This window comes from Scyliorhinus canicula, chromosome 20 (genome assembly GCF_902713615.1).
Source record: "Scyliorhinus canicula chromosome 20, sScyCan1.1, whole genome shotgun sequence".
Taxonomy (NCBI): Eukaryota; Metazoa; Chordata; class Chondrichthyes; order Carcharhiniformes; family Scyliorhinidae; genus Scyliorhinus; species Scyliorhinus canicula.
In genome coordinates, this window is record NC_052165.1 from 72,015,436 (window position 1) to 72,041,335 (window position 25,900).

At 48.1% G+C, this 25,900-nt stretch overlaps 1 long non-coding RNA gene across 1 annotated transcript in view; it reads right to left on the reverse strand.

Moving 5' to 3' along the window:
- Positions 1-465: 465 nt before the first annotated feature.
- The window catches only part of LOC119955069, a 64,874-nt gene continuing 39,439 nt past the window's right edge, over positions 466-25,900 (reverse strand). Inside the window, exons 2-3 of the long non-coding RNA XR_005458380.1 lie at positions 11,817-12,290; positions 466-552 (exon numbers count right to left, since the gene is read on the reverse strand). This is a non-coding gene — a long non-coding RNA (uncharacterized LOC119955069). The remainder of the gene's footprint in view (positions 553-11,816; positions 12,291-25,900) is intronic.

Consider the following 25,900-nt stretch of genomic DNA (forward strand, 5'->3'; position numbering starts at 1 on the left):
CTATCCCAGCCCAACCTCATAGAAATTTATGAAACTCACCTGAAATAACAAATGAAGCTTTGGAAATGAGTTTTTAAAAGAGTGGTTTATTTATTTAATATATCTTTAAACAGAATAGCCAGTGTATTTCATGGGTTCAACTTTGAAGATGAGGAAAAGTGGGTCATGTCATATTCAAACGGTAATCTCCGAAGCTGCAGTTCCACATCTGTGTTGTGAGGGTGTTGGATGGGCAACAGTATGAAAGGAAGGATGGATATTTGGGAGTTCGGAGTGTACCTTTAAACTGTCTCTCACTAGTTTCAATCCCCACAGTGTGCAGTATAACCCCAGTTGCATCTTCCTTTATAAATGGGAGCTTTTAAATCCATCCATCCGTCCTTTGTTATTGAACTCAGTGGGTTCTCTCCAGTCAACACTGTGACCCGGGGTCAGCCAGATGCACGACACACTCCACAGACAGCGAACTAACCTTTGTTAAAGAAAGCTGTGGTCTGTTGAGAGCTGGGTTGTTGCTGTAAACCTCCACTTTTCAGATACAAAATCTTGGACCTGCGCTTTGAAAGTTGGGAGAGAGAGGGGTTAATGAACTGAACAAATCGACATTCCAAGAAATCAACACCACAGCTCCTGGCAGGGTTATTAGAAGATATGCCGCAACCAGAATGTGGGTTTGCCCATCATTCATAGCACTATACGCAGCAGTTGTGACAACACTTTTCAACTGCATTAAATATGTGAAAAATAGATTTAAGATTAGAACAAGTTTAACACTAGACTGCCCATTCTCCTTAGTGCCACCTAGTGAGCACATTATCTAAAAAGTGAATTTGATGGAGACATTCTACAAGTTAAACCGCAGCATATCCATCTACAATCACAAAGCATGCGGAGCGATTGTAATTTAGCTAGACGTGTACAAGAGGAAGAGAACGATTTGTTAGTGTTCTGACCCATACTAATTCCTGTTCACCGATTACTCCTGTGTGTTGACCCACATTAGCTCCCAGTCGAGCAACATCGTACTTTCAAGTTCTCATCCTAGTTTTCTAATCTTGCCATGGCTTTATCCCTCCCTATGCCCGAAATCTTCTCCAATCCCACAATCCTTTGAAATATCCACACTATCTAATTCTGGCTCCTTGAGCATCCTTGATTTTATTGATCCACCATTGGTGACAGTGGCTGGATTGGAAGCGCCGGAATGTTCTCCTGACACTGCTCCATGTTTTTTCTTCGCTTTCCTCATGGGCGGTGCTTGATTGTAATGTGATATGTCTAGGAATAAATACTTCTAAAACGTATATAAAAATTGGCTCCTGCTTTTTCCTTCATAACCAAAGCTTCCTGGTGAGGAACCTTAGAACCATAGAATCTCTGCAGTGTCGAAGGAGGCCATTTGGCCCATCGAGTCTGCATTGAGCCTCTGAAAGAGCACCTTACCTGGGCCCACTCCCCCACTCCATAACCTCACCGAAACTGGACACTAAGTGGCAAATTTATCAAAACCAATCCACCTAACCTGCATATCTTTGGACTGTGGGAGGAAACCGGAGCACCCGGAGGAAACCCACGCAGACACAGGGAGCAAGTGCACACTTCACACAGACAGTGACCCAAGGCCGGAATTGAACCTGGGTCCCTTGCGCTGTGAGGCAGCAGTGCTGACCACTGTGCCTCCTCCCAGAGGACAGTTCCAATTAACTAAGTTCGGAGCACCAGGGATCAGGGTTTTACGTTGTGAAAGATCAGATGTCAGGAGGTGGTGCTTATCCCAGACATTAATGGTGCCCTGGAACACACTGTCAGCTCAATCAGTGGGCATCAACTTGCTGAGCTCCTTCAAGCGAGAGCTGGACTTTATTCTGATTAGGGGGGGCGGACCTCATCTCTGACATAAGGTAGATACTGCAGGGAATTCAGGGCCAGAAATGTTCTCGTACAGGTCTTCTTTCCTAGAAGGGTCAGGGAGAAAATTCCCAGAAGGGTCAGGGAGGAAATTCCCAGAGATTCTTGGTGCCCCCCTAACCCCCAGCCCCTCCTCCCAGCGCAATTGTGCTGTGCTTTTATTTAGATTTTCACCTCTCCTAGATCACATGATTTTAAGGGTGGTGGCGGGGACGGGGGGGGGGGGGGGGGGGGGGGGGGGGGGGTTGGATTGTGTATAGACCTTCAAGCATTTGAATTGTGAGGGATTGGCTGGATGGAGCATACCTATCTGTCCTGTTTGTACGAGTCCCCTATCTGTGCTGCGTCCACTGTTCATGAGAGTCTGACCATTCAGTACAGTCCGAGCAGATCTCCTGGAATTGTTCAAGGTGAGTCTGAGGACATACAGTCACTCGCACATTTTTCACACACACAGACATATCAATCTGTCAAGCATAGTTCTAAAAAAAGACTGACTCTTGTTCAAACACAGAGGTGCTACCATTCAGACGAACACACCACTGCCAGCTGGGATATCAAATTGTAAAACAGAGACCACCAATATAAAATAATGACTAAATTATGTAACCTTTCTTGCATTAACAAAAGCATAAAATGTACGATTCTCCCCCCCCCCCCAAACTTACTTTGAGTGTTGCTTTTTAAAAAATTACAATTTCATCTATTTCAATAAACTAGAAAACAAAGTCGAACAAATATGATTTATTTTTAAATAGTCCATTCCTACAACATCAAATTTGTGGGCTACTTTATATATTTGTCGACCAATAACCGCACGGGAGCACTGTTGCTTCACAGTACCGGAGTCCCAGGTTGGGTCACAGTCTATGCGGAGTCTGAACATTCTCCCCAGTGTCTGCGTGGGTTCCCTCCGGGTGCATAGAACATAGAACAGTACAGAACAGGCCCTTCGGCCCTCAATGTTGTACCGAGCCATGATCACCCTACTCAAACCCACGTATCCACCCTATACCCGTAACCCAACAACTCCCCCCTTAACCTTACTTTTATTAGGACACTACGGGCAATTTAGCATGGCCAATCCACCTAACCCGCACATCTTTGGACTGTGGGAGGAAACCGGAGCACCCGGAGGAAACCCACGCACACAGGGGGAGGACGTGCAAACTCCACACAGATAGTGACCCAGCCGGGAATCGAACCTGGGACCCTGGAGCTGTGAGGCATTTATGCTAACCACCATGCTACCCTGCTGCCCTAGTTTCTCCAGTTTCTTCCCACAAGTCCCAAAAGACATGCTTGTTAGGTAATTTGGACATTCTGAATTCTCCCTCTGTGTACTCGAACAGGTGCCGGAATGTGGCAACTAGGGGATTTTCACAGTAACTTCATTGCAATGTTAATGTAAGCCTACTTGTGTGACAATAATAAAGATTATTATTATTAGGAATAGATTAAAATATCAGGGTCTGGCTGTAACATCTAAGATCCTGAGGAGATTCGATAGGGTAGATATCGGGAGAATGTTTCCACTTGTGGAAGAGACTAGATCCAGGGGACGCAGTTTAAGAATAAGGGGCGGAATTCTCCGTTAGCCGATGCCGAAATTAGAAAAGGAGATCGGGTGGAGAATCGGTTCCGATGCCAGAATCGTGGCAGGTGCCAAATTGCAATTCTCCAGCACTTCGATAGCGTCGTCAATGCATTCCAGCATGCACAGGCAGGAAACACCATTTGCATATCACTAGGGGACCCGACCCGATATTCTCCGGGGCCTCCGCGATTTTCCGCCTCTGATGGGCCGAGTTCCCAACAGTGGGGTTCACTTGTGCTTTTAAAAATGGAGAAACCGATGCGGCGGTTGCTGAGGGAGAAAGAGGGGGTGCAGAAAGTGCCAACATCACCATGGCTTGCTGACAGCTGTACCGCTGGCCGGGGGCTTCTGCCAGGGCCGGGGTGGGGGGGGTTCGGGGTGGATGGACACAAAACACCATTGCCGCAGCCTGCAAGTCAGCCATGCAGCTCCGCACACCGCTAACAACACACTTTGAACATAGTGTCACGGGCCGTATAGGTGTCCCCCCAGGGTATCCCCCCTGAGTGCCCTCTAGCTGCAGCCGACCAATAAGCTGCCTGGGTATGCTCCATCTCAACCAGTGCCATCTTTCTGGTTGGGATAAGCATGTGTGGGGATTGTAATGTGTATGTGTGGCTGCAGCTTGTCAGCCACCTGAGTGCCAATCACAGATGCGGTGAATCCCACAACGTTTTTCATTGGAATCGATTTTGTTCCACGCGGCACCAGTGCTAGTCCTTTAATTGTAGCGGCATCAGTCCAGGTGTAGTGCTTGTTTTTCTGTCGTGAAAATCAATGAATTCTACTTTGGCGTCAACACTGAGTCTCAGAAATGGAGAATCCGCCCAAGAAGTTTAAGCTGGAGATGAAGAGAATTACAGAGGATTACACAAGCATCCAAGTTAATGTTAAAGACGCTAACAAATGGATTGGAAGTCAAAGCAAGCCATTACCTCTGCTGTGATCACTTCAGATTTAGAAAGGGTGTAGGACCTAGAGGCTGTAAGAAGTGATGAGAGTGTTAAATGTAATAAGCATAGAATACTGAAAAAGATTTAGACCTACCTACTTTGTGGATTGTGAAAAGGCCTTTGGCCAGGTAAAACTGCAAAACCTGTTTAAAGTATTGCGCTTGTTATGGGCCAGGGTTTAGAGAACCCCAAAGTGTATCATGGAGTTCACCTGACCCACAACGTTTAATAGATTGTGGTATGGGGAGCACACGGCCCACTCTACAGGTGTGGTACAGCAGAAGTTGAAAAGTATTTTTTTAAAGCAAAACAATGTTTATTCTATGAACTCAAGTCAACCTTTATAAAACATACAGTGGACATCTTAAAAACCATTAATTCAAATACAACCCCCAAAGACTACAACACTAAGTAATCCTTTAAGCTTTCCTTTTAACATCCATACAACTTAAAAACAAAACCTTTAACGTAAGCACATCAGGTTAAAGTCACTCCTGAAAACATTTATATTTCTGAATTCACCAAATGATCAAGAGATAGTCTTTTCATGGCAGAGAGAACAGCAGTCCAGCTGGCTTCAGCCCCAACACTGAAAACGAAACTAAAACACACCCTGCAGCAAACAGCCTAAAACGAAAGTAAAAACTGACAGACAGCCCAGCTCCAGCCACTCTCTGACATCACTGCAGTAATAAACACCAATTTCTTAAAAGGTACTCTCACTACAGATACTTGTATACATACACATTTATAAACACCCATTTCTTAAAGGTACTCTCACATGACACAGTCGACAGGAAAGAGCAACAAAACTGAGTCCCTCATCTCATTCCTGGGATGCAGGGAATTATTTTATGAAGAAAGGTTGAACAGATTGGACTCGACCCATTGGAAATTAGACGACTGATAGGTATCTTATTGAAACATACAAGATCCTGAGGGAATTTGATAAGGTGGTTACCAGGAGAATGTATCCATTTCTGAGGGAAACTACAACCAAAGGGACACAGTTTAAGAATAAAAGGTCTACCGTTAAAGAAGAAGATGAGGAGAAATGTTTTCTCTGAGGGTTGTTAGAATGCGGAATTCTCTTCCACAGAAAGTAATGAAGGCTGGGTCATTGGATGAATTCAAGGCAGAGTTAGACATATTTTTGATACACAAGGGAGTTAAGGGTTATGGGGGGGGGGGGGGGGGGTGCAGATGGAATAGTAGTGTTGAGACTACAATTTGATCAGCCATGATCCTATTGCATGGCAGGGCAGGTTCGAAATGCTGAATGGCCTACTCCTGTTCCTGAATCCAATGTTCCTAAAGCAAATTGACTTCCTTCTTTCCGCACCAGTTATTTCTGGCACAGTATTTAGTTTAACTCCAAGGGGGGTCTCAAGGACTCCCAAGAGGTAAGTTGTAGACATTGGGGGAGGGGGTGGGAAGTCTGGAGGCCATGCTGGATGAGCAGAGGGTTTGTCAAAAGATCAGTGCCACATTTTAAAATGGTGGCTCGATCTGCGAGTCATCGTCCTGCATTGGCGAGCCGAGCTCATCAGTGGAGGAAATGAGGTAAGCGCGGCCACGTTGGGACGTTCGTCACCGAGGCCAAAAAAACCAACAGAATTTCATTAGATAGCAGAGCGTCAAGAAACACCCCCCACTATACACATCCAAAAAGTGACTCCGATTTTGCACGTTAAGTCACACTCGAGCAAATAATCCCAAAATCAAGATGTTCACGACAGTTACGCTTGTTAATGTATGAATCCAATAAAAGGAGTCATAGAATCACTTATGACACTGAAGGGAGGCCATTCAGCCTCTTGCTGGTTCCCTGCAGAGTAATCTAGTCAGTCCCACTCCCCATAGCCCTGCAGGCTTATTCCCTTCAAACACCCATCCACTTTCCTTGTAAACGTTTAATTTCAGCTTCCACCACTTGCTGTGTAAGAACAGTTCTTCCTGACATCTCCCCAACCTCAGTTGCCCAAAGCCTTAAATCCACTCCTATAGCTAATCTATTTGTCCCCTTGTCCTTGTAATATTAGCTAATGGGAACAGTTTTCCCTCCCTGTTTTTTATCCAAACCTATCATAATCTCGTATATCTCTATCAGATCTACCCTCACTCTCCTTTGCTCCAAGGAACAACGTCAACTTTTTCAACCTAATCTTGGACAGAACTCTCACACCAGTGGGAACTATGATGTGCCTGGGGCGGGCAGTTGTGGGGCGGGGGTGGAATTTGGCAGGCGGCCCATATATCGGTTTCATACTTGCGCAAAAAACCCATCGGTAAGATCACGTCTGGAACAATGTTGCGTGCAAAATTCTGGACTGACCTGAAGAATGACTGGGGCTGCCTCCAGAGTTCAGGATGGAGAAAGCAAGTGACCCTGGACCCTGGGACCTCAGAACTGTGGTAGAATCTTCCCGGTGCATCTTTCAGTTTTAGCGTCATCGAGGAAGTCCACATGCTCAATGTGTTCCTGGGAGGTTCACCTTCTTTCTTCAGGAGATGTATCTTCTCTCTTCAATGGTGGGTCAGTGATTTCGGATGCTTTTCAATATGGCAGGTGGATATGATGTCAAGGCACATGTAAGCACATGATGCGATTGTCCACTCCCCCTGTCAGTGATGGGGTGTGTTTTCCAATGATGGGAACCTCTTTTGAATATATTAACATGTAATTATCAGGCCTGTACGCTGGAACCACCTCCCCCGCTCCCACCTTTAAAAGATCCATCCACAGCGGCATGTCAGCAGAGCAACATGAAGCCCAACTAGTCTCCGACAATGTACATCTGGTGGGCAGACCTTGCGGGGGTGCTCAGGTGAGTGCAATGCTTGGAGGGAGAGGGTCATTCTCGCTAACTGATCAGCTTGTACCCTGGCACCATCCAGGCACTGACCAAGCACATCATGGGCACTAACTGGGCATTGTCATAGCATTAGTTTGGCAGCCCAGCAGTGTCCTGGCACTACACAGGCAGCTCCCAGTGCCAGGGGATGTTCCAGGATTAACTGGTTAATCAGAGGCCCTCCACCCTCCCTTCCAGCAATACGTCATGGGATTGTCCCTTGAAGTCCCAGACTATATACCAGAGAAAGGCCCAGAGGAATGGAAATTTATCTCGCTGTTAATCCAATCAACATTAACCTGTACCTCTTTGAACAAGCCTCAGATGAGAAGACTAATTTACCACCTTATCGTCTCCACCCATTGAGCACTGATTCAGTGAGATATCTGTCCTTGTTTTTGTCTGTCACAAGGCGTCAATGCCTGCCCATGTACTTGATGTAGCACGACATAACCCAGACCGGATATCTGTTTATCAGCCCTTGAAGAGCCCTTACCCTCGAAACATGCTGTCTCAGGACTCCCTGTCAACCTTGCTTTGCTTTTTACCCTCACACATGCTGAATCATGGCCCTGTTATTCCTTTCCCCCAACTTGCTGTGTAATGAACCTGCCCAAGGCCCTCTTCCTCCTCCCAAACCCCTCCCACTCAAAGTTTCTCTGCAGCTCTAGCACCCCGTTCCTCCCCAGCCCCCACCTATTCATAGTATGGCTGCATGGTGGCACAGTGGTTAGCACAATTGCCTCACAGCACTAGGGACCCGGGTTCAATTCCGCCGTTGGATGACTGTCTGTGTGGAGTTTGCACGTTCACCATGTTTGTGTGGGTTTCCTCATAATGCTCCAGTTTCCTTCCACAGTCCAAAGATGTAGTTGGATTGGCCAAGCTAAATTGCCCCTTAGTATCCAAAAGTTCAGGTGGCGTTGCGGGGATGGGGTGGAGTCATGGGCCTGGGTGGGGGGCTCTTTACAGGGGTCAATGCAGACTTGCTGGGCCGAGTGGCCTCCTTCTGCACTGCAGAGATTCTGTAGTGGCTCCATAGAGGCCTAACTCTCCTTCTTCTGCTCGAAGGTGCTCCGTTCTCTGAGGCCAGGCTCACCTCCCCCCACTCTCGAAGTTGCTCCATGGGCCGAGGCCTGACTCGCCTCCTTCGTGCTGCAGCTGCTCCAGCCCTTGCACTCACTGTGTATTACTCTGAGCTCTGCTGGCAGAAATGGAGATTTCAAACTTATCTGGCAACTGTGTGCTGCTTGTCCGCTCGTAGCCTGGTTCTCCCTGTATTGGCTGCTGATAGCACTGAAGATCTGATTGATATCGTGTCTGAGTTGAACGGTGTGGTGGGCCAGATCAAACCATCTCGCGGGCCACAATGCCAAGGACAAGCCTGTCCTAAAGTGTGGTAATCAGAACTGCTCTAGTTGGGGCTTAGTTGCTCTAGTTGCATTAAAATAACAAACTGATTGCTGTGGGTATAGCTTCATGCAAAATTTCAAGCAAAGTTAAAGTGGCAATAGTGATTCAATCCATAGCCGTTTTACCAATATACCGAACGGGTAACATGGCTGGATGACAACTGCCTGAACACTGTAGACGTTCAGCAACAAACAAGGCCAGAGCTGCAGCAAGCTCCACGGCAACATAGTGCCAGAAAACCAAAAAGCAACTAGAGGAATTTGTCATTTAAAGCCTCGAGTCTGTAATCTGAAGGCAATGTTCTGCCAAGTAAAGCGTAACTTTCAACAAATTATGAGAAGCAAAGTACGGTAAAATGCCAAAGTGCTCAATTTGTTTCTCAGTGTAAGAGTGGCAAAGAACACAAGTATGTCTATTCTTCCAGGATTGGTCTGGGTGAAGGGGGGTGGGGTGGGGAGGGGCGGGGGGGGGGGGGGGGGGGTAATTTGTCCTCTATAGACAAAAGGAGGTGGCATTTTTTTCTGAAAGTTGTAGCTTGTCAGAAAAAAGATTCTGCTATGTGTCACTGCACAATGCCTACTCTTACAAGCCAATGTTAGGTACAAACCCCCATTTGGAGGGCCTCATCCCATTAGTGGTATCCCTTAATTACCAACGCTGTGGGAAATGCACTTGAAGTATAACCAAATGCTCTTTCCTACAACTGAATGTAACCAGTAAGTTTCAATCACTTCAATATAACAGTAACTGAAAACAGGTTTTTACAATTTATCGCATTCACAATTCCTTGAAAGCAGTAGGGTCATACTGAATCATCGCAGCAAAAACAGCTTCTCAGGACTTGAAAATCTGTCGGTTATTACAAATCTGCGCAAGGCACACTTCCAGCCTAAGGTTGTGTCAACAATGTTCACCATACCTTTTGTCAATGCAGCCAATCTCAACGTGAATGATGTAGTTACAGGCTTTGGCCATTATGCAGTGCTATGGAGTGCATATCTAAGGTGAAGTCCGATTGGCAACCACAGGTAAGTAAGTGGCTTTATAATCCCATCATCTGTGCCATTAATAAACAAGCTCGATTTCTGAAGCCTCAACACAGATTCTTGCAGGACATCAATAGACACATACTGCCAATGAGAGTAACTGCCCATTATCCCTACTCTCTCAGTCTCCTGCCACTCAGTCAATTTTCTAACCAGGTCATGGATTTGCCTTCAATTCCATAAGCATCAACTTTTAGCTGACAGTTTCTGATAAGATACTTTATTGAAGGCCTTCTGAAAGTCTGAGTAAATAACACCCGGAGACATTCTCCAGTCCAGTGCATGAGTCACCTCTTCAAAACAGTTCAATCCCAGGTTCCGCAGGCTCAAGGCCTTCCCCTTAACAAATACTACTGACTCTCTCAGACCAGCTGAAAAATTTCAAGATGTTCAGTCACCATATCCTTAATTGTGGACTCCAGAGGTAGATACTGCAGAATATTAATCAGGATTCACTTATTTCCTGAGCAGAACAAGCAAATGTTTACTGGATGGTGGAAACCAAACTCTGAGGCTGGAATTAGAATTAGAATTAGAACAGTACAGCACAGAACAGGCCCTTCGGCCCTCAATGTTGTGCCGAGCAATGATCACCCTACTCAAGCCCACGTATCCACCCTATACCAGTAACCCAACAACCCCCATTAACATTATTTTTTAGGACACTAAGGACAATTTAGCCTGGCCAATCCACCTAACCCGCACATCTTTGGACTGTGGGAGGAAACCGGAGCACCCGGAGGAAACCCACGCACACACGGGGAGGACGTGCAGACTCTGCACAGACAGTGACCCAGCCGGGAATCGAACCTGGGACCCTGGAGCTGTGAAGCATTGATGCTAACCACCATGCTACCGTGCTGCCCTAAATTTAGAGTACCCAATTATTTTTTCCAATTAAGGGGCAATTTAGAATGGCCAATCCGCCTACCCTGCACATCTTTGGGTTGCGGGGAGAATGTGCAAACTCCACACAGGCAGTGACCCAGGGCCGGGATTCGAACACAGGTCCTCAGCGCCGTAGGCAGCAATGCTAAGCACTGTGCCACCGTGCTGCCCTGTGTACAAGAATGTGTACAAGTTGGCCCGTGAGGGCAAATTATTGTCATTAAAAAACATTTATAACATGCATTTAAAAAGTCACAACAATGTATTCGCCTATTTCTGTTCCTTGAAACTTTGAACCAGGGAACATCAGTGTTAGCAACAATAATGATGGCTCATCAATTATTTTTGATTGCGTATTTTTGAACAAACTCAGTGGAAGAATTTCAATAGAAGTCAAGACCTGTAAAAACTGCTGGTTGCATCAGTTTAAAATCTTTTTATTCTGAATGTCTGGTGACCTTAATCCATCCATTTTGATCTTCAACAGTACAATCGTCCTTCACCTTACAACGGCAAAGTGAATCACTGTTTGCCAAGTGGCTGTTCCTTTCCTACTGGTTGAAAAACAATAAACCCTTGAAGCTTCCACATATAAACATCTTACATCCACAGGATAGTTTTCCAGTATCATAAGGCTGGAATAGGGACATGCAAAAGGACCACAGAACATTCCTTATTTAAGATCATTGCAAGGAGTCGAAACGCCGAGGTTTTTAAAGCCAAAATGTATGCACACAGTTGTATAGCTGGCATTGTAGTACGGAACAAGCCAATTTACTGCCTTTTGCCCAGAGGCAGGCGAAGGCTGTTTATATAACATGCTCTGACCAGCTCTAAAACTACATTCTGTTACATTTTTAACACACTAACGACTTCAGCAGTAATTTTGCAAAGGAGAAAATAGTTGCAGTTATAATTTATTTTAGCATTTATTGAATTGAGACTGTAAATGATGTCATAAATCAGTGAGTTTCTTTGTACTTGACAACCTTTAGTTGGAGGCAATGGACATCAGGAGACAATTATATTTCCAAAACAATATTCATGCCTTGCATACACCGCCGGGAAGCACAGATAATTTAACTCAACAAAACTATTTATTCCCATGTCCCAGGTAGAGCAGAAGCACTGGAGTATAATTTTCTTGTTTGCTCACCTGAACTAGGCAGCTGCCTCCAGATGTTATCAAGTATGTTGCTCAGGTGGCTAATTTCTGTGTGAGCTGAGTAGTTGAGTTTTGATGAACTATTCGATTCGTTTGTTGGGGGATAGGAGGTGACATCACAGTCAAACCCAGCCTTTGTTCAATGTCCAAATACATCAATTTCTCAGCAGAGTTTTCTTTCTCCAATAGTGATGTGGAGCAGGAACCTGGGTCGACTTCTGACATTTAAGACCAAACGCAATATGCAGTATCAATATTGTTGCCTTTGAGATTTGGTATTCTTGCAAACCTGTCCTGATGAGTGCACGACAACAAACTTTGACAGCATGTCTCTTTTTTTCAGCAAATGCAATGCGCCTCACCTACCCTCACAGCAGTGGTTGGCTAATTCCAGAGAGATAACCTCAGAATCTGGGGACTTCCAAATCAGCAGACCTCCAACACTGCCCCATATCGTGCTTTCTCCTGGAAAATACATTTTAAAAAAATTATTTGTTTAATAATAATCTTATTGTTACAAGTAGGCTTCAATGAAGTTACTGTGATAACGTCCCTAGTCACCACATTCCGGCGTCTGTTCTGGGAGGCTGGTATGGGAATTGAACCCACGCTGCTGGCCTTGTTCTGCAGTAAAAGCCAGCTGTTTAGCCCACTGTGCTAAACCAGCCCCTGGGATGTCAGCGTCACTGGCCCATTGCCAATTGTCTTTGAGAAAGAGATGGCGTATCACTTTCTTGAAGACTACAGTCTATGTGGTGTTGTTTGGGAGGGAGTGCCAGGATTCTGATGGTACCGGTGTCACTGGTCAAGTTAAGTTTCTGGTGAATGGTTGCCTCATCAAGGTTGCTGATGGTGATGACTCAACAGTGGCAGTATTGTTAGATGGCAAGGGTAGGTGGTTAGATTCTCCCTTAGAGATTGTTACTCCCTGGTACTTGCAGTCCATTTGTCACTAATTGTATTTGTTTATCGGGCTAGACAGTTTGTAAGTCCAAATCCTTTTAGGAGATGAATCGCCCAAATCAGCATCCTGGGGGTTACCTTTGATCAGAAACTGAACTGGACTAGCCATATTAACACTGTGGCTCCCAGGGCAGGTCAAAGGCTAGGGATCTTAAAGCGAACAACTCATCTCCTGACACCCCACCACCCCCACCTCCCCAGAAAAGCCTGCCCACGATCTATAAGACACAAGACAGGAGTGTAACGGAATATTCTCCACTTGACTGGATGAGTGCAGCGCCAACAACACTTAAGAAGCTCAACACCACCCGCGACTAAGCAGCCCACATGATTGTTCCCTCTTCCACAAACATACAAATCTCCACTGCTGACAAACAGTAGCAGCCGTGTGTACCATCTACAAGATGCACTGCAGGAACTCACCAAGGCTCCTTAGGCAGCACCTTCCAAACCTACGACCACTACCATCTAGAAGGACAAGAGCAGCAGGTACCTGGGAACCCCACCACCTGGAGGTTCCCCTCCAAGTCATTCACCACCCTGACTTGGAAATATATCGCCGTCCTTCACTGTCATTGGGGCAAAATCCTGGAACTCTACCGTGGGTGTTCCTACACCTCAGGGACTGCAGCAGTTCAAGAAGGCAGCTCACCACCACCTTCTGAAGGCCAACTAGGGATGGTCACTAAATGCTGGCCTAACTGGCGACTTGCCCATCCCTTAAATTAATTGGAAAAAAAGGTCATCCATAAAAAAAATAGCAAATTTATAGTTCAAACTGCACATCATGGGGGTCCAGAATTTGGCATTAACCTCGACTGTAAAGTTTTTTTTTGATAAACAATTTTAATGAGGTGTTTTTGGCATTGTAAACAGTAGAATTACAGAACGTGAAAACAAAAGGACTGTACAAAGTTCACAGTGCAATTGCCCTAACCCGTCCCACCCAGATCTGCCTAATTGACCCCCTATACTACATTTCCCTAACCCTCCCTCCCCCGCCCCCCTGCTGATGATTAATTCTCCGTAAAGATGTCAATGAATGGTTGCCACCTCCGGGCGAACCCTAACAACGACCCTCTCAAGGTGAACTTGATTTTCTCCAAGCCCAGGAAACTCGCCATGTCTGACAGCCAGGCTTCCGACTTCGGGGTCTTTGACTCCCTCCAAGCTAGAAGTATCCGTTTCCGGGCTACCAGGGAAGCAAAGGCCAAAACGTCGGCCTCTTTCTCCCCCCCGGACTTCCGGGGCCTCTGAAACCCCAAAAATCTCCACCTCCGGACCCATTGCCACCCTTATGTTCAATACTCTAGACATGACGTCCTCGAACCCCTGCCAGTGTCTCCTAGGTTTTGGACACACCCAAAACATGTGGACATGGTCTACCGGTCCTCTCAGACACTTTACACACCTGTCCTCTACACCAAAGAATCTGCTCATCCGGGACACTGTCATGTGGGCCCGGTGGACGACGTTAAACTGAATCAGGCTGAGCCTGGCACATGTTGCAGTCCCATTAACCCTGCTCAGCTTGTCCGCCCACAGGCCTTCCCCAATCTCCCCTTCCAACTCCTCCTCCCATTTATGCCTCAGTTCCTCAGTCTGTGCCTCCTCCGTCCCCATGAGCTCCTTGTAAATATCCGAGACACTTCCCTCCCCCACCCATCCGCTAGACACTACCCTATCTTGGATCCCCCTTAGTGGCAAGTGGAAAAGATGGCACCTGCCTGCGCAAAAAGTCCTGCACCTGAATATACCGGAATTCATTCCCCCTCGTCAACCCAAACTTGTCCTCCAGCGCCCTCAAGCCAGGGAAGCTCCCTTCCAAGAACAAATTTCCCATCCGCTCAATCCCTGCCCTCCGCCGTAACCGATACCCCCCGTTCAACCTCCCCGGAGAAAACCTGATGGTTATCACATATTGGGGACCAGACCGATGCTCCCGTTGCTTCCGCATGCCTCCTCCACTGTCCCCATATCCGAAGGGTCGCCACCACTACAGGACTGGTGGGAAGTGCGCCAGCGGGAACGGCAGAGGCACCGTCACCAACGCCCCCAGACTGGTACCCTTACGTGAGGCTGCCTCCATCCGCTCCCAAGTCGACCCCCCCCCCCCAAAACCCCCCACTTTCTTATCATGGCTATGTTAGCCGCCCAATAATAGTTGCTGAAATTCGGCAGTGCAAGCTCCCCTTCCCCCCGGTTCCGCTCGAGCATCACCCTCTTTACTGCGAGGACTTGCCCGCCCATATGAAGCCCAAAATGATCTTGCTTACCCTCTTAAAAAAGGAACGCCGAATGAAAATGGGAAGACACTGGAACACGAATAGGAACCTTGGGAGGACCGTCATTTTAACTGTCTGTACTCTCCCAGGTAACGACAGCGGGAGCGCATCCCACCTCAGGAATTCCCCTCGCATTTGATCTACCAGCCGGGACAGGTTCAGCTTGTGTAGCCAACCCCATTCCCGCACCATTTGTATTCCCAGTACCTGAAACTGTCCCCAACTAACCGGAATGGCAGCTCCCTCAGCTGGTTCCCTTGGCCGCTCTCCTGAACTACAAACATTTCACTTTTGTCATATTCAATTTGTACCCCGAAAACCAGCCGAACTCCCCCTGGGTCGCCGTGATTCTGTCCAAACCCGCCATCGGGTCCGAAGCGTACAAAAGCAGGTCATCTGCATACAACGAAACCCTATGCTCCACCCCCCCCCCCCCCCCCCCCCCCGTGCAGTCTGAAATAGTCGGAAGTCGTCCTGTTTGTCCTCACACTCGCCTCCGGGGCCTGATTATAACAGCCTGACCCAGTCGATGAAACCCACCCCAAATCCAAACTGTCCCAGCACCTCCCATATGTAGTTCCACTCTACCCGGTCAAATGCCTTCTCCGCGTTCATAGCCACCACTACCTCCACCTCCTTTCCCTCCGGGGGCATCATGATCACATTGAGCAATCTTCTTATATTCGCCCCCAGTTGCCTACCTTTAACGAACCCTGTTTGGTCCTCCCTAATAACACTCGGCACACAATCCTCAATCCTAGTGGCCAAAAGCTGGACGCTCTCTTCACTCACCGGTAGCTCAACCCAAAGTGGGGCATGGTCAGAAATGGTGATTGCCGATTACTGCGCATCCACCACCCCTGATCCCTACTCGGTATAAAACAAATTGAGCCAGGAGTAGTCCCTATGAACGTGTGAGAAGAAGGAGAACTCCTTCCCTGTCGGCCTACCAAACCTCCACGGATCCCACCCCCCCGCCCCCCCCCGTCCCGTCCCCCCCCCCCCCCCCCCCCCCCCCCCCCCATCTACTCCATGAACTCCCTCAGCTCTTTTCCCTTTGCTGACACTGTCCGTTCTGGAGCACGACCAGGCCTGGATCCATAACTGTATTGAAGTCCCCTCCCATAACCAGCTGTGGGAATCCAGGTCGGGTATCTTCCCCAGCACCCTCTGTATGAAATCCACATCATCCCAGTTTGGCGCATATATGTTGACCAAGAAGACCTTCCTCCCTTCCAGCCTACTGCTAACGATAACGTAGCGACCTTCCCCATCCGAAACAATATTCCCCATCACAAACTGCACCCCCTTGTTCACCAGAATCGTGACTCCCCTGGTCTTAGCGTCTTAGACCTGAGTGGAATACCTGACTAACCCAGCTCTTCCTCAACCTGATCTGATCCGCTACCTTCAGGTGCGTCTCCTGCAACATTATCACGTCCACCTTTAAAGGCGTAAGATGCGCGAACACTTTAGCCCTCTTCACCGGCCCATTTAGCCCTCTAATGTTCCACGTAACCAGCCTAGTTGTGGGGTACCACCCCCCCCCCCCCCCCACCCACTCCCCTCCCCTCCTTGCCGGTGAGCCATCCCTTTCTTGGGCCTGCCCCAGCCCCTGCCCCACGCCTCTGTATCTCTGCCTCCTGGCAGTGCCCATCCCCCACCTCTTCTCCACTTCTAAAATCAAATCCCTCCCTCGTCAGCCAAGCAACAACTCCCCCTCCCCCCATTCCTAATCAGATTGTATACACACCCCCACTGCGCTCCCGCAGACTAGCTCACCCAGCCAGCCCAGTGGCCCACGGCTCCGGCGCCAGCATGTCTCCCACCTATTGTTGCCTACCTGCCCTCACTCTGCCCCTCAAAACCATCGCCCTCATCAACCCAGCCCCAACTGCCGCCCCCTTTAACAAACAGACGCCACCCAAAGTCAGTATAAAGAAAAACAAAGCCAAACTCTCACCATAATACAGATCAAAGTAATACCACTCAAAATAATACAAAGTCAAAAATCCCCACCACCATCCCCCTCACAACACAGAAAACCCGTCGAAAGTGAATAATTTTCAAACTACTTTCTCCTTCTTAAACAAAACACAATTATCGAAGAGAAAAGCCAAGAACGAAAACAAAAACGAATAATTCAGTGCAAAAAGCATTTGAAACGACCAGGAAAAACAGTTTCTCAAACTTCGAGCAGTATGTTCTCAAGTTGGCACCAGTCCTTTCTTCCTGGCAAACTCCATAGTGTCCTCAGGCGACTCAAGGTAATTATGTTGGTCCTCATGCGTAACCCAAAGTTGCGCCGGATACAACAGACCGAGTTTAACCTGTTTCTTGAACAGGATCGACTTGACTTGATTAAAGCCTGCCCTCCTCTTGGCCAGCTCCACGCTTAGATCTTGGTACACCCGCAGAATGCTGTTGTCCCACTTACAGCTCCGCGTGCATTTGGCCTATTGGAGAATATGCTCCTTATCCAGGTACCTATGGAACCTGACCACAATCGCCCGAGGGGGGGGGTCTCCTTGCTGCAGCTTCCTCGCCAGCGCTCTGTATTCCCGATCCACCTCCAACGGTCGGGGGAAAGACCCATCTTCCAGCAGCTTCTGGAACATGTTCACCACAAACTCCCCGGGATCAGCCCCCTCCACCCCCTCCGGTGGCCAACAATCCTTAGGTTCTGCCTATGGGACCTGTTCTCCAAATCCTCTACCTGTTCCAGCAGCCTTGTTTGCCGGTCCCTCAGCATCCCCACCTCCATCACCACCATCTGGTGTCCCCCCTGTTCAGCTAGTGCCTTCTCCGGTTTCTAGATCACCCTGTTCTGGGCATCGAGCCTCCGCTCTGTCCTCTCCACCGTTTCCTTAATTGGGTCCAGACATTCCCGTTTCTGTCTGGCGAAGCCTTCCCGGATGACCTGCATCAGCTCCTCTGTTGGTGGTTGGGTCGAAGCCCCAGGGATCTGGACACTGGCCATCTTGTCCACTGCTGCAGCCAACACCCAGCTCGACCCTGACTTTTTGTTTCTTCCCCTTTTGATCTCTTCGGGCTCTCTGTTCCATAAACCATATATACACTGAACACTGGGCAGCACGATAGTATTGTGGATAGCACAATCGCTTCACAGCTCCAGGGTCCCAGGTTCGATTCCGGCTTGGGTCGCTGTCTGTGCGGTGTCTGCACATCCTCCCCGTGTGTGCGTGGGTTTCCTCTGGGTGCTCCGGTTTCCTCCCACAGTCCAAAGATGTGCAGGTTAGGTGGATTGGCCATGATAAATTGCCCTTGGTGTCCAAATTGCCCTTACTGTTGGGTGGGGTTACTGGGTTATGGGGATAGGGTGGAGGTGTTGACCTTGGGTGGGGTGCTCTTTCCAAGAGCCGGTGCCGACTCGATGGGCTGAATGGCCTTCTGCACTGTAAATTCTATGTATGAATTCTATGTATGAAGTTGTTCACTGTTTCTTCAAATCCAGCGCTTAAAAGTGCAAACAAAGTCGGGGGAAAGGACCGAATGTCCAGCCAGAGCGGGAGCCACCAAATGCGCGATCTACTCCCTCATGGTCGCCACCGGACGTCCCTTGACTGTAAAGTTGACGTGACATGTGGGTGACTCCAATAACGCATCCCTGAAGCAGAGTACAACGCTCAAACATCAACACCAAATTCAAATAACTTATCTATAACTTCACTTGAGACTTGAGAGGAGAAAGAGAGTTTTTGTTTGTTTTGTTTTAATTGTACAAAAATATTTTGGTAATTTAAATCTAGTGTAGCTTGCAGAGTGTGCTTAGGTGTTTATTCCACAGGGATATTTCGAATTGCCTCACAGCTGGATCGCTCACATTCCCTCCTTGCTAGCATCCAGAATGCCACAGCGTGCCTTCTTATCCACACTAGGACTGTAAGCATCTCAGCTCTGCCCATGCCAAGTTCCAATGACTTTCAGCGTTCCAAAGTATCAGCTTGAAGATGTCCACCTTTATTTCTGAACCCTGCCATGATCCTGCCTCTAGAAACGCCCATGATCATCTCCAGCCAACCAAGGAGGAAAAAACAGTAAAACGGGGAAATACAAATACTCGTCTGAACGAGTCTAGTATGCCTTAAAATGGAACATCAGTAAAAGCTGGGAAGAATACTGGCCCGAACTGATTATTCCTACTGGGATTTGTCCCTATCTGTAACCTCCTGTGCCCACTACTGACCTACTTAGTCCTGAGTTTCCCACTCCATGATCAATTCATCTTCCTTTCGACACTATATCCCTAACATCTGGATCTCCCTCCCCCGGTATCTTGTCTTTTGACCTCTTCAACAGAGAGCTGCAGAACAGTGCAGCAATAAAGCAAACTTCCAGATTTTACTGACATTTCAGTAATTGCCCTTTCAGCAGAACCAAGGTCGAGAAGGGACTGAATGCAACAAGTACCATGAGGGAGCACTGTTGCCTCATGGCGCCGAGGACCCAGATTCGATCCGGGCCCGGGACACTGCCCGTGTGGAGTTTGCACATTCTCGCCATGTCTGCATGGGTCTCATCCCCACCCCCACAACAATGTGCAGGGTAGGTGAATTGACCGCGCTAAATTGCCCTTTAATTGGGAAAAAAGAATTGGCTACTCTAAATTCTTTTTGAAAGTACCATGAGGGAGTGGCCCAGATTTCAGGAGAAAGATGTCAAAAAAGGCCTTCAGTACAACCTGCAGCATACCTGGAACAGGCACACAATGCAAGCTCAGAAGAGAATGGCTCAGAATTTGTGGCAGCAGAAATAGCAAGGCTGACAACGCTCACAGTTATTATTGGATGAAACATGCAGCAAATTCCAGTGTCCACAAATGTGCAGTTAAATTCTGCAATCCTGAGGTACTCCTTAACTAGGTGTATTGTTGCAATCTTTATGAATGGAATCAGCACTGAACACACTGCTACAGCATGAACTTTGTAATGATATGTATAATGCCAGTATAGTAAAGGGTTAATATCTGAATCTATGTGTAAATCAAACACTAGAGGGCGTCACTATTTCGTTCTATATAAGACGGCATCTCTAGGAATTCTGGGAGCAGCCGAGGAGAACATGAGCAGAGTGAAAGTTGAATAGAGAAATCTAGCACAAGGTCAAGTCATAGTGTAGTTTAATAGCTAGATAGAATATTGAATACTGTACTGCAGATTCAGTAACATTAGTTTATTAGCTGTAACTCAGTAGAGTGTGCAAACTTCATTTTAGTTTAGTAGTGTAAAATAAATTAGTTTTGATTCAATCATTTGCATATTCTTTGTCAACACTATATATCTAGCTGTCTTGGAGGAAAAGGCAAGGGATGTAACAAACTTCAAATAAATTCCCCACACTAAAGATGGATGCAAAATTTCAGCCTTTTTTAATCAGGCGCAATTGAGTTCTTCAAATTGTGTGAGTATAAATAATGCTGAATAATTCCTGTCCCTGACAAAAATAGTTTTACAAATGGGCAGGCATTCTCAGAAGTAAAGGAAATCTTCACAGTCAAAAAATAAAATTTCCTTTTCAAGTGCATTTTGGAATTCAACTTTCTTCCTAAATCCCAAGTGTACTGCGTATAATAATGTAAAAGCAAATGATATTTCTTGCTTTGCTGGGCACGATGAATCTTCAATCTGATTAATTGTTCAGTACCTTTACCCTGTTCACTTATGCCAAAAATTGTGCCATTGGCATATTATTGTTGACCGCCTGATCCGGTACTCTCCAGGGCCTCTGCAAAGCTCCACCTCTGCCAGGAGGAATTACCAACGGCAGGTTTCACTTGTGAACTTAAAAATCAGGCAACGGGCTGAGGGAGAGAGAGGAAGTAGGACATGTTCCCAGAGGCGTGACTGTGGGCTCACCCCACCATTTTCTATTTCCTGTCAGCAATTCCTCTGCAGCAAGACCAGCCCATCTAAGCCCATTCCTCACACCCACACAGAGCAGCAAGGCAGCATGGAACTTGTGCACACAGGTGTTTATTTTGAAAATAACATGTGGTCATCGCTATAAAGGTTTGTGCCCTAGCCCCTAATGCTATCCCAAATGGTGTACTCATGTTAACTTAACTGGTGTCTACCTTTCTGGTCTTACGGACCCTAACGCTATGTCTAGGTGGATCCCCAGGCAGTACATTGAGGTGGAGGTGGTTTGCTGCAAATCCCACCCTGTGACATGGGTCTCCTTTGGCAGTCATCCTCCGGAGCGACCAGGCCTGGATGGGCCTTGCAGTTGCTTGGGAGCCCCAAGTGGCATTTGTGCACCCTGTTCTGCCTACTGCCCATCGGATTCGCCAGGAGCAGGAGTGAGAGGAGTGTGGCGAGTTGCTGAGGTGTCCCGACACCACCTCTGCTGGAGTCACCAGCGTGGGCCCCATAACTTCCTCCTCCCTCGGAGTGCTCAATGGCCCCCCGCTATGCGTACGTTTGGGCGTGTGACCAAGCGAACTCCTGGAGCTCCCTGGCACCTGGCACTGCCAGACCTGGAGGACCGCTCTCGTCTCGACCAGCGTCTCCATGCTTGCAGCCATGGAGCACATGGACTGGTCTACCACCCTCTGTAACTGTGCCACGTCACTCAGTGACTGTGCCACCTCCCTTGGGAACTGGCACAGGTCAGCCAGTGCCTGGGCAATGCCAACACATCCCTCAGCCATAATCATTTGTGACTGGGCGCATATACATTTTACTAAAACCATCTGCACTCCCTCCAGTTTCCCACTGACCATAATGTACCGACCTCCCATTTCTGAGACTATTCTACCCGTCTCAAACACCACCCGCTTATTGATCAGGATCGCGACCCCTCCAATCTCTGAATTTAATCTTTGAATCTAATCCTGAGTGAAACACCTAGCTGACCCAGCCTTTCTTCAGTCTAACCTGGTCCTTTACCTTAAGGTTTGTCTCCTTCAACATTACCACGTCCGCCGTCAAGCCCCCAAGATGCGCGAACACACGTGCCCTTTTGATTGGCCCATATAACCCTCGAACATTCCAGGTGATCAGCGTAGTTGAGTGGCTCATTTGCCATCCCCCCCCCCCCCCCCCCCCCCCCCCCCCCCCCCCCCCCCCCCCTCCTGCTGATCAGTTATCCTCTTTCTTTAGGCCCGCTACCAGCCAGAGATCCGCACCTCCACCGGTCCATCCACAGGCAGTCCCCACCCCCGACCTCTTCTCTGTCCCTCAGCCCAAGTCCCTCCCTTGTCAACAGAACATTCTGTAGGGGCTGGTTTAGCACAGAGCTAAATCTTTGGCTTTGAAAGCAGGCCAGCAGCACGGTTCAATTCCCGTACCAGCCTCCCCGAACAGGCGTCGGAATGTGGTGACTAGGAGCTTTTCACAGTCACTTCATTTGAAGCCTACTTGTGACAGTAAGCGATTTTCATTTCATTTCATTCATTAACCCCCCTCCCAGCAACAACACCCTGTAACCCAATCCCTTTCCTAAACCAAACATATGCACACCCCCCACTGCGCTTCCAAGAGCTAGCTCACCCAGCTAGCTTGGTGGCCCCCATACCCGGCACCAGATAGTCTCCCACCTATTGTTCCCTCCCCACCCTCTCCCCCGCTCATGCACCTATTGTTCCCTCCCCACCCTCTCCCCCGCTCATACAAACAAACTCCAACATCAAACAATCCCCACACAATTGCCCAACAGAAAAACACCAAGATCAAAACAAGCACATCTCCAGCCCCCAACAGCGCAAATGAAAACCTTAACTCGCTCAGCTCTACTGCTGGTTCCAAATCAATGCAAACGGCACCACGAACATCTTCCATAAAACGCAAAACGAGAAACTTTTGACAAAAACAGAGAGACAAAACAGAGAAAACAGAAACACAACGTTGCAGCCAAGTTCAAAAGTTCTCAGTCCTTCCCCAGCCCTTTCTTTCTTGCAAAGTCCAATGTGTCCTCAGGCGACTCGAAGTAAAAGCGCTGATCCTCATGCGTGACCCAGAGACGGGCTGGGTATAACAGTCCAAACCAGCTTTTTCTTGAAAAGGATCGCCCTGATCTGGTTGAAGCCTGCCCTCCTCCTTGCCACCTCCACACTCAGGTCTTGGTAAACCCGCAGGATGTTATTGTCCCACTTGCAGCTCCGTGTCTGCTTGGCCCACTGCAGAATACGGTCCTGATCCGAGAACCTGTGGAATCCCACCACCATAGCCCTCGGGGGGGACGGGTCTCCCATTTGTGGTTTCTTCGCGAGTGCTCTGTGAGCCCTATCCACCTCCAAGGGCCGGGAGAATGCCCCATCCCCCCAGCAGCTTCTCAAACATATCTGTGATGTATGCCCCAGCGTCCGCTCCTTCGGACCCCTCCGGGAGCCCAACAATTCTTAGGGTCTGCCAGCAGGACCTGTTCTCTAGGTCCTCCACCTTCTCCAGAAGCTTCGTTTGCTGGCCCCTTAGCATACCCACCTCCAGCTCCACCGCAGTCTGATGCTCCTCCTGCTCAGCCAGCACCTTCTGGATCGCCCGATCCTGGGCGTCCAATCTGAGCTCCAACCGCTTAATCAACGCTTTTATCGTGTCCAAGCAGTCCCGTTTCTGCATAGCAAAGGCCTCCTGAATGACATGTATCAGCTGCTCAATAGACTGCTGGGTCAACAAGCCAGAGGTTGGCCCCTCCGTCATGCTGTCTTCTGTTGCAACTGTAGCCCAAGTCTTCTCTGTCTTTTTGTTTCTGCCCTTACGAACACTTCTAGTCCTTCTCTCCATGCACCAAAGTGGGAATTCAGTAGAGAATTGTCACTAACATCCATTCTACAATTCAAGTCCGTTAAAAAATCGGGGGAAAAGGTCCAAAAGACCGACCAGAGCGGGAGCCACCAAATGTGCGACTTACTCCTTCATAGCCTCCACCGGAAGTAACAAACTTTATTATTAACACAGTATTAAACCAGGATAGCTTACAATTAGCCCTTAAACAATGCTACTCAATACAGTGAATACAATAGCCTTAACTGCTATGGCTATTGCCATTTAAACAATAAGAAATAAAACCATCTCAGTTTTAAATCCAATTTTACTACCAATGGCACATAGGAATACTTGCCTTTCAGAAATGCTCTTTGAGAAATAGAGATCCCTTGATACTGCTTTAAAGACAAGATCTGACTCCTGTCAGACCCAAGCAGAAACTCTGACTTCATAAGATGCTTCTCAGTTTGTTTCCTCCCCCCCCTCCTTTCCCCTCCCCCTTGTCCTCAGACATGAGTTCAAATCCCACCACGGCATCTGGTGCAATTTAAATTCAATGAATAAATCTGGAATTGAAAGCTAGCCGCAGTAATGGCGACTGTAATAACTCCAAGAGTCACGGAGAGAAAGAGTTGCAACACCAGATTATTGGGAACTGCCAGGTTGGGCCTGGGAGCTATATTTAAAGGGCCAGCTAACGAGCCCCAGTCGGGCGGGCCCCCAACTGCTCAACCATGGGAACTCAAATTCAATGAAGCCACGGAAAGATCAATGAGTGATCCCCCGTGGTCCTGGTGAGGGTCATCACATTCCTTCACCTTCAGGTCCGAATCATCCCCCTCTTTTGCCGCTTGGCAAAAGGCCTCGAGTTGGTGGAGCCAGATTGTGCCACATGAATCGTCGTTTCCTTGTTGAAAGCTGAAGGGTCACAGGTGCAGGCTTTGTCTTCGGGGCTGACATCTGGCGGAGAATCAATCTCCTTAGTCTCCGTTTTGTACTCCGAATCTTCATCATCTTGGGGGGGGGGGGAAACAATTCTCGGAACCCCCATAGCCTGAGTCCCCTTGCCAGAGGCAGTCGCAATGAGTGTCAAAGACATCATCTCTGCTGAAATCGTCTCCACTGGACTGAGTTCCCTGCTTCTTGGTTGGTCTTGGTTTTTTCGTGGCCTTCCTAGAACCTAGAACCTAGAACAGTACAGCACAGAACAGGCCCTTCGGCCCTCATTGTTGTGCCGAGCCACGATCACCCCACTCAAACTCACGTATCCACCCTATACCCGTAACCCAACAACCCCCCCCTTAACCTTACTTTTATTAGGACACTACGAGCAATTTAGCATGGCCAATCCACCTAACCCGCACATCTTTGGACTGTGGGAGGAAACCGGAGCACCCGGAGGAAACCCACGCACACACGGGGAGGACGTGCAGACTCCACACAGACAGTGACCCAGCCGGGAATTGAACCTGGGACCCTGGAGCTGTGAAGCATTTATGCTAACCACCATGCTACCCTGCTGCCCCTTAGACTTTGACTTTTAAGAAACTGGACTAATTTTTCCAACATGACGTCTGGCATCCATTGGGAGCAATCTCCAAATTTCTGCACATGGATGGCATCTTCTGTTCTGAAGCCTGGTGCACAGTTGTCCCATTAACAATTCTGCTGATGCGACTCCTGACATCGTATGGGGCATGGTTCTCTACTCAAAGAGGAACTGGGCCAATTTTGTAACCAGGGCACAAACAGGACGTTTATTCACTCAGTTTTGAATGCTTGAACTGCCCGCTTGGCCAGGCATTAGACGATTGATGGGATGATTGATGCCGGTCAATTGTCTTTAGTTTTGTTCAACTTCATGAATGCCAGAAATTCATATGGACAGCATGATGGCACAGTGGTTCGCACTGCTGCCTCACAGCACCAGGAACCTTCGGCCTTGGGTGACTCTTTGTGTGGAGTCTGCACATTCTCCCAGTGTTTGTGTGGGTTTCCTCCGGGTGCTCCGGTTTCCTCCCACTTGGGCAGGAGTCGTCTACTAAGACTCCCCACAGGATGATGCCATTTTCTACACTTAGCTCCTGTTGTTGTTTAGTGAGGA